At 45.2% G+C, this 12,107-nt stretch overlaps 1 protein-coding gene across 5 annotated transcripts in view; it reads right to left on the bottom strand.

The window, feature by feature from the left end:
* TRAF5 (TNF receptor associated factor 5) overlaps positions 1 to 12,107 on the bottom strand; it is a 49,356-nt gene that overhangs the window by 23,178 nt on the left and 14,071 nt on the right. For 2 of the 5 annotated variants that reach the window (XM_039230151.1, XM_039230153.1), the window contains exons 2-3: positions 9,435 to 9,561; positions 9,140 to 9,289 (exon numbers count right to left, since the gene is read on the bottom strand). The exons of 1 other annotated variant lie outside the window; for it this stretch is intronic. The gene's annotated coding sequence lies outside the window, so the exon portion shown is untranslated. Of the gene's footprint in view, positions 1 to 2,969; positions 3,000 to 9,139; positions 9,290 to 9,434; positions 9,562 to 12,107 lie in introns of those variants that run through there. 2 more of the 5 variants (XM_039230152.1, XM_039230154.1) reach the window with 2 other exon arrangements.

Below are 12,107 nucleotides of genomic sequence, written 5' to 3' on the forward strand. Positions count from 1 at the left end.
TAGCAGGTAGGTAAACAGCACAAGATGCGATTGTTCCCCTTTTACCAGGGATTACTCTTGAGATTTCACAAGTCTTAATTATGAAGATGAAAGGCATAGCACTTGATATACATGCACAACCCTAATCCTCAAGATTCACCTTTCTCTCAGAGAAATGGAAAAACCAATTCCAAACCTCCCTAATCTGCCCTGAGTTCTCTGGTTGGTCCCAAGGGAAGACAACAACTCAAGCCCCAGGCCCCTCTAGAATTCTCTCCTAAGACCAGGCTCATGTCTGTGTCACAAAGAATCTAAATTTGGACTCTCAGAGATGTACCCTAAAGCAACAAGCTTGCTCAGCTCCCAAAATAGGGCAGTAAGATGTAGTATGAGTTCAGTCTGAGTTCCCTTCCACTACATTCTTTCTTAACAAAAGAATTTAATACACTCATCTGTGTGTCCATCTTTCTCTATAATAGCAGTTCTCAAGCTTTTGGTCTCAGGACCCTCCCTTCACCCCCACCCCCCTACCCCCAGCTTTAGACTCTTAAAAACTGAGGACCCAAAGACCCAGAATAGCCAACACAATATTGAAGGAATAGAACAAAACTGGAGGATTGACAGAACCCTATTTCAAGACTTACTATAAAGCTATAATAGTAAGGACAGTGTAGTAGTAGTGAAAGAACAGGCAAAGAGATAAATGCAAGAGAACAGAGAGTCCAAAAATAGACCCACATAAATATAGCCGACTGATCTTTGACAAAGAAGCAAAGGCAATACAATGGAGCAAAGACAGTTTTTTTCACAAATGGTGAACAGCTGGACATCCACATGCAAAAAAAAAAAAATATATATATATATATATGTATATGAATCCAGACACAGACTTTACGCCCTCACAAAAAATAACTCAAAATGGATTATAGGCTTAAATGTAAAATGCAAACCTTTTAAACTCCCAGAAGACAACAAGGGAGAAAACATAGATGACCTTGGGTATGGCAGTGACTTTTTAGAGACAACATCAAAGACACAAACCATGAAAGAAAGAATTCACAAACTGGATTTGATTAAGATTAAAATTTTCTACTCTGTGAAAGACACTGTCAAGAGAAGGAGAAGACAAGCCACAGACTGGGAGAAAATATTTTCGAAAGACACATCTGATAAAGGACTGTTTTCCAAAATTCACCTCACCCCAGGAAGATAGCCAAGAAGCACATGAAAACGTGCTCCGCCTCATACGTCACCAGGAAAATGCAAATCAAAACAATAATGAGAGGAGCACCTGGGTGGCTCAGTCCGCTAAGACAGTTAAGCAGTGGACTCTTGATTTCGGCTTGGGTCATGATGTCATGGTTCGAGGGATGGAGCCCTGCATCAGGCTCTGAACTGACAGCGTGGAGCCTGCTTGGGATTCTCTCTCTACCTCTCATCCACTGGCCTCTCTCTCTCCCTCTCTCCCAAAGTAAATAAATAAACATTAAAAAAGAAAAACAATGAGATACCACTACTAGAATAGCCCCCAAACCCCAACACTGATGATCCCAAATACTGGTGAGGCTGTAGAGCAACAGGGACTCTCACTGCTGGTGGGAATGCAACACTTGGGAAGACAGCCTGGCAGATTCTTACAAAACATCTCTTACCGTCCAGGAATCCCCCCTTGGTATTCACCCACAGGAGTTGGAAACTTGTGTCCACATAAAACCCTGCACACGGATCTTTATAGGAGCTTTATTCATAACTGCCAAACCTTAGAAGCAATTGAGATATCCTACAGTAGGCGAATAAACAGTGATCCACTCAGACAATGGAATATTCTCCAACACCAACAAGAAATGAGCTATCGAGCCATGAAAAGATGTGGAGGAATCCCAAATACATATTATTTAGTGAAAGAAGCCAATCTGAAGAGCCTACATACTGTATGGTTTCCAACTATATGACATTCTGGAAAACGCAAAATTATGGAGGCAGTAAAAAGATCAGTGCTTGCCAGGGGTTAGAATGGAGGCAGGGAGAGATGAGTAAGTGGAGCACAGAGGATTTTTAGGGCAGTGAAAACACTCGGTATACCATAATGGTAGCTACATGTTATTATACATTGGTCCTAAAACACCACCTTATCTGCCTAGTCCTCCAAGAGAATCCCATTATACATCACCTCTCCAGGAGGTTCATCAATCAGGAAAGAGTAACTCATAACAAGAGAAGAAACTAGAAAGTGATACCCAGGCAAACTTGGTCAAACTATCACAGATTCTCCAACATAATCCTCTAAGGGCCCCTTCGTCTTTCCTAAAAATCACTCATTCCCCGCTAAGGGGCCTCCTTTCCCCTCCTCCTTCCCTCTTAGGATGAATCCTGAATCCCAAGCCACCTCAAAGAGCTACTCATTTTCCCCTGGGTATCTCCCATGCATCCATGAGTTATATATGTTAATAAACTTCTGTTTGTTTTCCTCTTGCTAATCTATCTTCTTCCACAGGGGTCCCAGCTAAGAACTCAGAAGAGCAGGGGCACCTGGGTGGCTCAGTAGGTTAAGCGTCTGACTTCGGCTCAGGTCATGATCTCATGGTTCGTGGGTTGAAGTCCCGTGTTGGGCTCTATGCTCAGAGCCTGGAGTCTGTCTTTGGATTCTGTGTCTCCCTCTCTCTCTGACCCTCCCCTGCTCATGCTGTCTCTTTCTCTCTCTCAAAAATAAATAAAACGTTAGAGAAAAAAAAAGAACTCAGACGAGCAGAGGGAACATTATTTTTCCTCCCCTACACAATGTAGCTTCATCAGCTGTGACAAATGCACCTCTCTGGTGGGGGATATTGATAATGGGAGGCTGTGCATGTGTGGGGGCTGGGGATCTGTAGGAAATCTCTGTACTTCCTGCTCAATTTTGCTGTGAATCTAAAACTGCTCTAAAAAATAAAGTCTCTTAAAAAAATTGAGGACTCCAAGTTTTTATGTGCGTTCTCTCTATTGATATTTACCAATTTGCGATTAAAACTAAAGACTTTCAGAAAATATATTTCTTAAGGGATCTGGGTGGTATCTGACTCTTCATTTTGGCTCAGGTCATGATTCCAGGGTCCTGGGATTGAGCCCTGCATCGGGCTTTGTGCTAAGTGTAAGGCTTGTTTAAGATTCCCTCTCTCTTTCTCTCTATCTAAATAAAAAATAAAATAACATAACTTTAAAAATACAAAATAAATATTAAAAATGTATATTTCTTGGGGTGCCTGGGTGGCTCAGCTGATTAAGCATCAAACTTCAGCTCAGGTCATGATCTTGTAGTTCATGGTTCAAGCCCTGCCTCTGGCTCTCCTGACAGCTCAGAGCCTGGAGCCTACTTCAGATTCTGTGACTCCCTCTCTCTGACCCTCCCCTGCTCATGCTCTCTCTCAAAAATAAACATTAAAAAAATTTTTTAAGTGAATTCTTTATTAATTCACTTTAAGATAATGAGGCAATTATATGTTAACACAAGACATTTTTTCTGAAGACTAGCCATCTTACAAAACAAAACAATGAGTGAGAAGACTGGCATTGTTTTACATTTTTGCACATCTCTATTTGGGCTTAACAGAAGCTAGCTGGGCTCTATATCCAATACTCCTGTATGCAGTGTGTTACAGTACCACACATCATGAAGCTTTTGCAAAACACCACGGTAAACTCAGGAAAGGAGAGTGGAGATGGCAGACGATAGCTTAGTAGTATTATGAAAATAGTTTTGCCCATGCAGAGCCCCTGAAAGGATCTCAGGGAGGCCAGTTTGTACAATTTGCCAATTTCTGTGCCAGAACATACCTGAACTCAGGAAGAGCCCATTAGCTGCTTTCCTGGCAAGAGCTGCTCCAGCACCCCCGGGGCCCCTGCTCCATCAGGCTGCTGGGTAGGCCCGTGTCTTGTCAGTCTTTGTGCTGGGCGGCCCAGCACAGTGACCCTCACAGACAGTCTCCTTGCCCCCGAGGACCTGATGCCCCACCCTCCCTCTCCCTACCTTTGTGTCTTGCTCAGCTGCAGTCAGCACACAGAGGTCATCTACTGACCCTGTGCACTCTCTAATCTGTTATCTTGCCCAGTATTTGCTCTTAGGAAACTGAATTTTTATCTCATTAGATGTTTAAAAAAAATAACCACTTATGTTCTGCTACACCATATGCACTAGATGTTTTAGGACAGCCTTCTTGTATATAAACTGTTTATATACCCTCCCAGGGCAGGGTCTGTCTCCTTCCTCTGAAGCTTTTTTGGGCCCACGACCAGCCCCAAAACAGAATCAATTCACTGTGTTTGTTCACTGACATGAGACAGTCACAACAAGAGAACTATAAAGGCTGCTGTTTCTTTGTCTAACAATCATATTTCTCCAATTAATTGAGCATGTCTAGCGAGTACTCTGTCATTCCCAGGCAGCTATTTAGTGGAAATAAATAAGAGTTACATTTTATTAAAATCTTTCCCCTTTGGGTATAACAGCTTATGTAACTGGAACAGTGAAAAGAGTTCAGTTCTTGCGAATAAGAAAAGAAAGTCATCAAAATCACTCTAAGGGCTTGTATACCTCCCTACTGCAGTGAGTAGTGCCTTATTCCTTGGGAGAAGATATTTGCAAATGGCATATCTGATAAAGGGTTAGTGTCAAACTCAACACCTCAAAACCAAATAACACAGTGAAGAAATGGGCAGAAGACATGAATAGACACTTTTCCAAAGAAGACACCCAGATGGCTAACAGACACATGAAAAGATGCTCAACATCAATCATCATCAGGGAAATACAAATCAAAATGAGATACCACAATGAGACACCACCACACACCGGTCAAAATAGCTAAAATTAACAACATAAGAACAGATGTTGGTGAAGATGTGAAGAAAGGGGAACCCTCCTGCACTGTTGGTGGGGTGTTCTCTCTCTGGAGAATAGACTGGAGGTTCCTCAAAAAACTAAAAATAGAACCACCCTATGATCCAGCAATGGTAATATTAGGTATTTACCCAAATGATGCAAAAATACAGATTCAAAGGGGTACATGCACCACAACAGTCAAAGTGTGGAGAGAGCCCAAATGTCCACCAACTGATGAATGGATAAAGAAGATGTATACACATACATATATATGTATATAAATACATATCTACAATGGAATATTACTCAACCATCAAAAAGAATGAAATCATTGCAATGACATGGATAGAGCTAGAATGTATTATGCTAAGCAAAATAAGTCAGTCAGAGAAAGACAAATACCATATGACTTCACTCATATGTGGAATTTGAGAAATAAAACAGATGAACATACGGGAAGGTGATGGAAAGAGAGGGACATAAACCACAAGAGACTCTTAACAATAGAGAACAAACTGAGGGTTGATGTAGGGAGGTGGGTGGGGGATGGGCTAGATGGGTGATAGGTATCAAAGAGGGCTTGTTATGATGAGCACTGGGTGTTGTATGGAAGTGATGAATCATTGAATTCTACTCCTGAAACCAATATTGCATTATATGTTAACTAGCTAAAATTTAAATATTTTAAAAAAGCCAAACAGTGCCTTATTCCTGTCATTGACAGAACTCACAGTGTGGGCCTCCTGCTGAAAAGTTATTGACTCAAACCTAAAAACACAACAGAAAAATACACACAATATGTTCCCTAAGGACTCTTACTGAGTTTCTGATAAACGTCATTTTTTATCTTCATAAATTACTTTATCTTTTCCTTGAGAATTTTCTAGGTATTCCAAAGGAAAGCCGTAGATGTCAAGATTTAAGTTCTTTACTTACAAATTTCTTCTGATTCATTTTTGGGGAACACATAATGAACAGTCTAACATTTGGAAACAACAGGAGTTTAGGTTTTAGTTACAATAGAAAGGACACACATCTAGCAGAATTCAGTCTCAGGTTTAAAAAAGAAAAGTAGGTCCTTGTCTGTCTGTCCACACTACTTCCACAGGACCCCAGACATCTTGTTTAGATTAATGAAAGTTTGGAAAATTCAGGAAATGTTTTTATAAATCAGTTTATACTTTGTAAGATATAAGCCCAGAGTTTTCACAATCTGATTCTTGGGAGTTACTAGTTACCACGGATGAAATTCCAGAGTGAAAAGGGCACAGGCCCAGAGACCTAGGCTCCATCCCTCCTCTGCCACTCGCCAGCTATGCAACCCAGCAAAGCAAGGCACGCACCCCCCCCCCCCCCCCCNCGCCAGCTATGCAACCCAGCAAAGCAAGGCACGCCCCCCCCCCCCCCCCACCGCCACCCAAAGCAACCTCATTTATACATCCCTGCATGGACTCAGCATGCACATGTCCTGGTCTGGATCCCAAGAGTACAGACATCTGTGATTCTACATCTGCCATTGGAGGGACTCCAAGTCAAGCAGAGGCAACCAGACACAGGAATGACACATTATAACACCCTAAGGGCAAGGTCCGCAATAGAACTGTTTGAGCCCAGGGGAGGGGCAGCTAATGCTTTCTGAGGTGTCTGTGCTGATTTCACAGAGAAGAAAACATCTCAGCTGGTCTTGAAGAAGGGGGGAAGGAGACATTTTCTAGATGAAGGAGACAACAGAATTCCTCACAGGATATCATAAGAGTTCTGAAATGGTTAATAACTAACTGTAGCTGAAGTGGAATTAAGGGAACATGCCAGTTATTTGCCTGTTGGTTCTCAGGCCCACTCTCCTCTCTCCTGCCCTAGTCTGCATCACCAGGTGGGGTGAGGGCTGGCCCCCACAGTGTTTCCTGGGCTCCCTGGCTTTGGCTACGTTCGGCCAATAAGAGACACTGTCGAGAGACTGAAGCATGGGGGAAGGGAGAAGCCCGAGTATTTCTCTCCCATCTCGTGGTGTTGGGCAGTATTTCAAAGTGACTGGGTCTCCTCCATGGCTTTCATCACCACCAGACGGCCTCTGCCTCTGCGGACTGGCTCCCATCAGGCAGGCTGAGAGGGTGGTCCCCAGCCGCTAAACTGTGGAGGGGGTGGGCAGCCTCCCGCCACGACTCATCTCCAAGTTGCCTCACCCCAAGTCTCCTGTTTGGCTTCCCAGCTTCTCTGTGTAAGCGGATTCCTGTGTAACTAAATTCCTGTCAGAAACCCCTAAAAAGGTTGCTGTGAGATATAAGGGTGGGGAGAGAGGGAGAGAGAGGAGGAACATGGTGTGAAAGCCCTTAATGAATGCCAGTCAGGAATTCCAAATTTTACCCCAAGGTTTTGATCTTTTTAGGAATCCTAAACGTACAGGGCAGGCCCACACAAGGAGTTCGGAAAAAGGCTGATATGACAGATGAAGAAGGATGACAATGGTCTGATCCAAAGCAGGGGCAAAGAGAAGCTATGTTTGTGAGGCATTTCTGAGATAAAATGCAGAGATTTAGAAATGGAAGGGCCAAAGGAGAGGACAGTGGAGGGTGACTCCTGGGTTCATCTGATGACACCAGTGGGAGAGGATGAAGGAGAGAAGCAAAGAAGCAAGGATGTGGCTGGGGGCATATCCAGGTTGGGGTCCCTTAGGGACAGCCTTAAGGAAGTGGAGGTGAGTCAGATGAGCTGACATCTAACATCTCTTCCAGAACAAACGATGGGATTCCTAAGAATGGCCACATTTCCTTTGTGGTATCTATAATTGTTTTTAAATTGTCCAAGGCATTAATTTTTTTTTTTTACTTCACAAATAATTCAGCTGTATTTTAGTGATGGCATTTGACATAATAGGTTTTGATCTATGTCAGGAAAGTAAGATGTGGAGAGAGGAGACTCCCAGAGAGACAGCAGTGGGAAAGTTCCTTGGAGCCAGTACTGAAGTCTGCCCTTCCCACTAGTACCTGTGGCTGCAGCGCAGACCTTGGTTCCTCCCCGCTTGGGATTTAACCGGGCTGCTTCCCCCACAGTAACCCCTGTTTAGCCTCACGTGACCCTCCACTCCTTACTAGGTCTGAGATTCTTCCTGCTAAGGACTTCCGGGGCTCAGGGGCTGTTGGTAAGTGTATAGAGGTGCCTGGGAAGGATTTGAGGGTTGTGGGAAAGGCCTACAGCCTTCCCCAAGGCTCCTTTGTAAGGGAGGGTCCTGAGAGCTGCAGAGTCAAAAGAGGCTGCTTTCTCTGACAGGTGGGACTTACAGGGTCAGGTGACAAGGTGGGTGCACAAAGGCTGGGCAGGAGCCTCAGGGTGGTCCTTGAGCCACGGGCAATGGAGGGGTAACACTTCACTGGCCAATGCAACCTGCCAATCACAGGATGGACTGCTAACAGGCAAACTGCCCATTTCTCAGCTCTGTTCAGGCTTCGCCAGAAGCATACAGAGCCGGCTCCCTGACGGATGCTTACATGCAGCAACAGGGGCAGGTGCGAGGATGTTATTCCCCAAACCCACCTGAGAGCCAACAAAGGGTCCTGGGCTAAAGTTAAAGGAGAAGACATGTGGTTAGTAAGGAGGAAAAGTTAAAATGTCAGATTCCAAGATGCAGTGATCGAAGGAGACTGTGGAATCTGTGCCCTGGCTCAGACACACCTTGCTAGAAGGATACGCAGTTCCCTCTCTCAGCCACCAGGCCTTTGAATTCTGAGATTCTGCTCTTCCCAGAAGAGTGGCTACTACCAGGAAAGTGAAAGAAGAAGAAGGAAAAGTGGAAACTAATTTGACAATAAACTATTTGTAAAAAAAAAAAAAAAAAAAAAAAAAAAAGAAGAAGGAAAAGAGGAGGAGGAGGCGGCAGCGGAAGCAGAAGAGGAGGAAGAATAAAGGCATTTTATCTAGTATGTTATCCTCACGGCATGAGGGAGAAGTAAGATGGATTCAAAGTAGTTACGAAAGCCTGCACCTTCAATGGCTCAGAAAGATCTCTCCTTGGAAGACGAAACCCCTTAAGACAACTGCTCAGCCTCAGCTCCAACCCCTGATCTTCTCTTCCTCTCCACTGTTTCCACAGCTTACTTAACACAACAGCAGTCTCATTGCACTGTGACCTCTGGGAAAAACTGGTTTTATTTTCATGAACCTTTCACCATGTAAACTAGACAAAGAGGAAGGGCCTTGGAGAAATACAGAAGTAATGAGGCCATTTTCCATGAGGCGTAACGTGGGAGGGAGACCATGCAGAGACCAGGTGACGCCACGACACCCAGACAATTTGCGACAACAGCTCACCAAACCCACCGCCGATCCACGGGACGGCTAGCTTTGGTGTTGCAGAAGCAGAAGCAGTGCGTATTTTCTTTTTCTTTTCTTTGCCTTATGCTCTCCCAGAAGAGGGTTTTCTTGGATACAGGATGAATGATGTGTGTAAGATTTTAATTCCTGTGAAGAGAAGTGGGACTTGTCTCCAAGTTGTCAGGAAAGCCTTGGTTCCTTGTTTTCCTGGGAGTGCAGCAAAGCACTGCTGGTGAAGAGAAGGGGGTCCAAGGGCTGAAGAGCATCCCCTCGCCCCTCCTGGGGCACCCACCTGAATGTGCCCCAGGGCAGCTGCTTCCTGAACACAAGCCTCACTCACAGGGAAACCTCAGAACCATTCGGAGTCCATCTGGCTCAAAGTGATGTTGGAGCAGACCTTTTAGATTTGCTCTCGGAAACTTAGACCAAGAGAAAAAAAAAAAAATTGAGAAAACACTACTGATCTTCCCACATGAAAGCTTCCTCTTTTAGAAGGTCTGACTCCATCTCTCTGCCCCCAGCCTCAGCTCCAACTCTTTCAAAGTCCTCCCTGCTGTCTGGGGTCAGCTCCCGGTGAGCTCCTTGGAGAGAGCGGTCCTCATTCATCCCCAGATTCCCAGAGCAAGCCCTATGCCTGGCACATGGCACTCAGTGTCGGCTAAATAAGGGGCATCTAAGATTAATGTGAGACCTTATTAGAAAAGGGCCATTAGAAGGAGGGCCACGAAGACAACCTAGGACAAATCTGAATGAGACAGACAGAGGGCAAGGGGACAATATGAAGAGATGTGAATGGGACCTAAGGGCTGGAATTGGATCTGGGTCAGGGTTACACTTAGTGAGGCTATGTCTAGCCTCAGAGCCAGCTAGTTTACATGCACAGTCTTGTTTTAATCCTGAGAGCAACCCTATGATGTACATACATCATTAGCATCCCCAATTTATTGAATGAAGAAACTTGGAGAGGTCCTATGGACAGGTAGCAGTAGAGGCCTTCAGGGGATAAGGAGGAGCTGGGGTTCCTCTCTGCTTCTCCAAAGTCTGCCAAGAGGCAGTGTGGTATGCTGGCTACCACCACGGACTCTGGAGGCAACCTGCCTGGGCACAAATCCTGATTCTATCCCTGAATAGCTGTATGACCTCAGGCAAGTTATGTAGTCTCTACGCTTCTCAGTTTCTTCATCTATAAAATAGTGATCATGATAATTGTAATTACCTTGTAGAATCTTTGAAGATTAAATAAGTTAATACCAAACATTAAGGATCAGCTGGCCCACTATTTGTTTTTGTGAATAAAGTTTTATCAGAACACAGCAATGTTCATTTGTGTGCATATTGTCTATGGCTGGTGGGTTTTTTTGCTACCACAGTGGAATTAGGCAGTTGTGCCACAGACACAAAGCCTAAAACATTTACTATATGGTTCTTTACAGAAAAAGTTTGCTGATCCCCCACCCCCACCCCTCATGAAGAGCTTATATGGTGGACAGAGGAAGTGCTGTGAAGGCTATTATTATTATTATTATGACGCATTTGCCTCAGAGTCCCCCCTCACCCTCAGCCCCACCCTGAGGATGACCTGACTACCTGCCATGCGGGGCACTGTTTCAGGCTCTAGGGGGCTGGGGAGGAACAAGGTAGAGAGGATCCAAGCCTGCCCCTGTGGGGCTTACAACCTCATGGAGGAGAGCGACAAGGGAGTAACAAACTGTGGTAAGTCCTTTGAAGAAAATAAACAGGATGCTGAGATACAGAAGCAGGAGCAGCTGTCAACGGGAAGGGCCCACAGAGGAGGGGATACTTGAACAGCAAGGGGAGGATGGGAAGGAGCAAATGTGAGGAGTTGCAGGCAGAGGGGACAGCAAGGGTAAGATCAGTTCTGGGAAAGGCCTTGCCATGTTCAAGAAACAGAGAGGCCAGTGTTGCCTAATGTCAGGGACAAGAGGAAGAGCAGCAGGAGACAGGGCAGGAGCCAGATCACATGGGCCAGGTCGCCCACGGGAAGGAGTCAGGCATGTTCTGAGAACAGAGCAATGGAAAGCAGCATGAGTACTTTCAGGAGCCAATGGCAGTGTCTGCTTTGGAGCCTAAAAAGATTCTGGGTGCTGCACGGGGAATGAACTGTGAGGCCGGGGGCAGGGGCAGGGTGGTCAGGAGGCCGATCTCTACGTGGAGACACTGCAGCCACCAGGGAGAGATGACACAGAACTGAACTATGGTGGTGGCAGGGAAATGGAGCAAATAAGTGACTGAATATGAAGCTTGAAGGCAGGGAGGCTGATGCCAGGATTTGGGCCTCAAAACCTGGGGGGAGGTGGCGCTGTTCAAGGAGGTGGGGAAGAATGAGAGTTTGCAAAAGGAGGGATATCAGGAGTCATTTGGGACCAGAGGGATAGAACCTCACACCTTTTCCTGAAGACATCCCTGCATGTAGGAAAAAATGACCTCAACCACTCCCCAACACCTCTACCCCTCGCCCCATGAAACTTGCCTAAATAGTTGATTTTCTTCCTACATTTTTTCAGGCTTGTGTGTGTTCCCTCACTCACTGGTTTTCTGCAAATGCCCTTTGCTTTTGCTGTATCCCTATATTCCTACCCCACCCCGGTCCCCTTGTCCAGGCACAGAAGTGATAGTGATAAATGACAGTTCTGATCACAGAGTTGAGTCCTGAGAGCCCATTCACCCCTCAAGCCCCCACTGTGCTGTCACCTACAGTCAGCACTCCTATTGAGGCTCAAATCACAACTATACCCTTAGAGGTGGGCACAGCACCTAGCTGACTCATCTTCACTTATATGCATAAGTTGTACCCATTTCCATGATTTCTCCAGATACCACCCCCTCCCGAACACAGGGTGCTGCTCTTGTTCATCAGGGACCCTTCACTAAACTAACTGCTCTCTCTCCACCCAGAGCTACCTTTCTGTTGTCATTTTTCTCATTTCTCTATTTCCTCCTCCAA

Source organism: Hyaena hyaena, unplaced genomic scaffold (assembly GCF_003009895.1).
Source record: "Hyaena hyaena isolate Hyena2069 unplaced genomic scaffold, ASM300989v1 scaffold_43, whole genome shotgun sequence".
Lineage (NCBI taxonomy): Eukaryota > Metazoa > Chordata > Mammalia > Carnivora > Hyaenidae > Hyaena > Hyaena hyaena.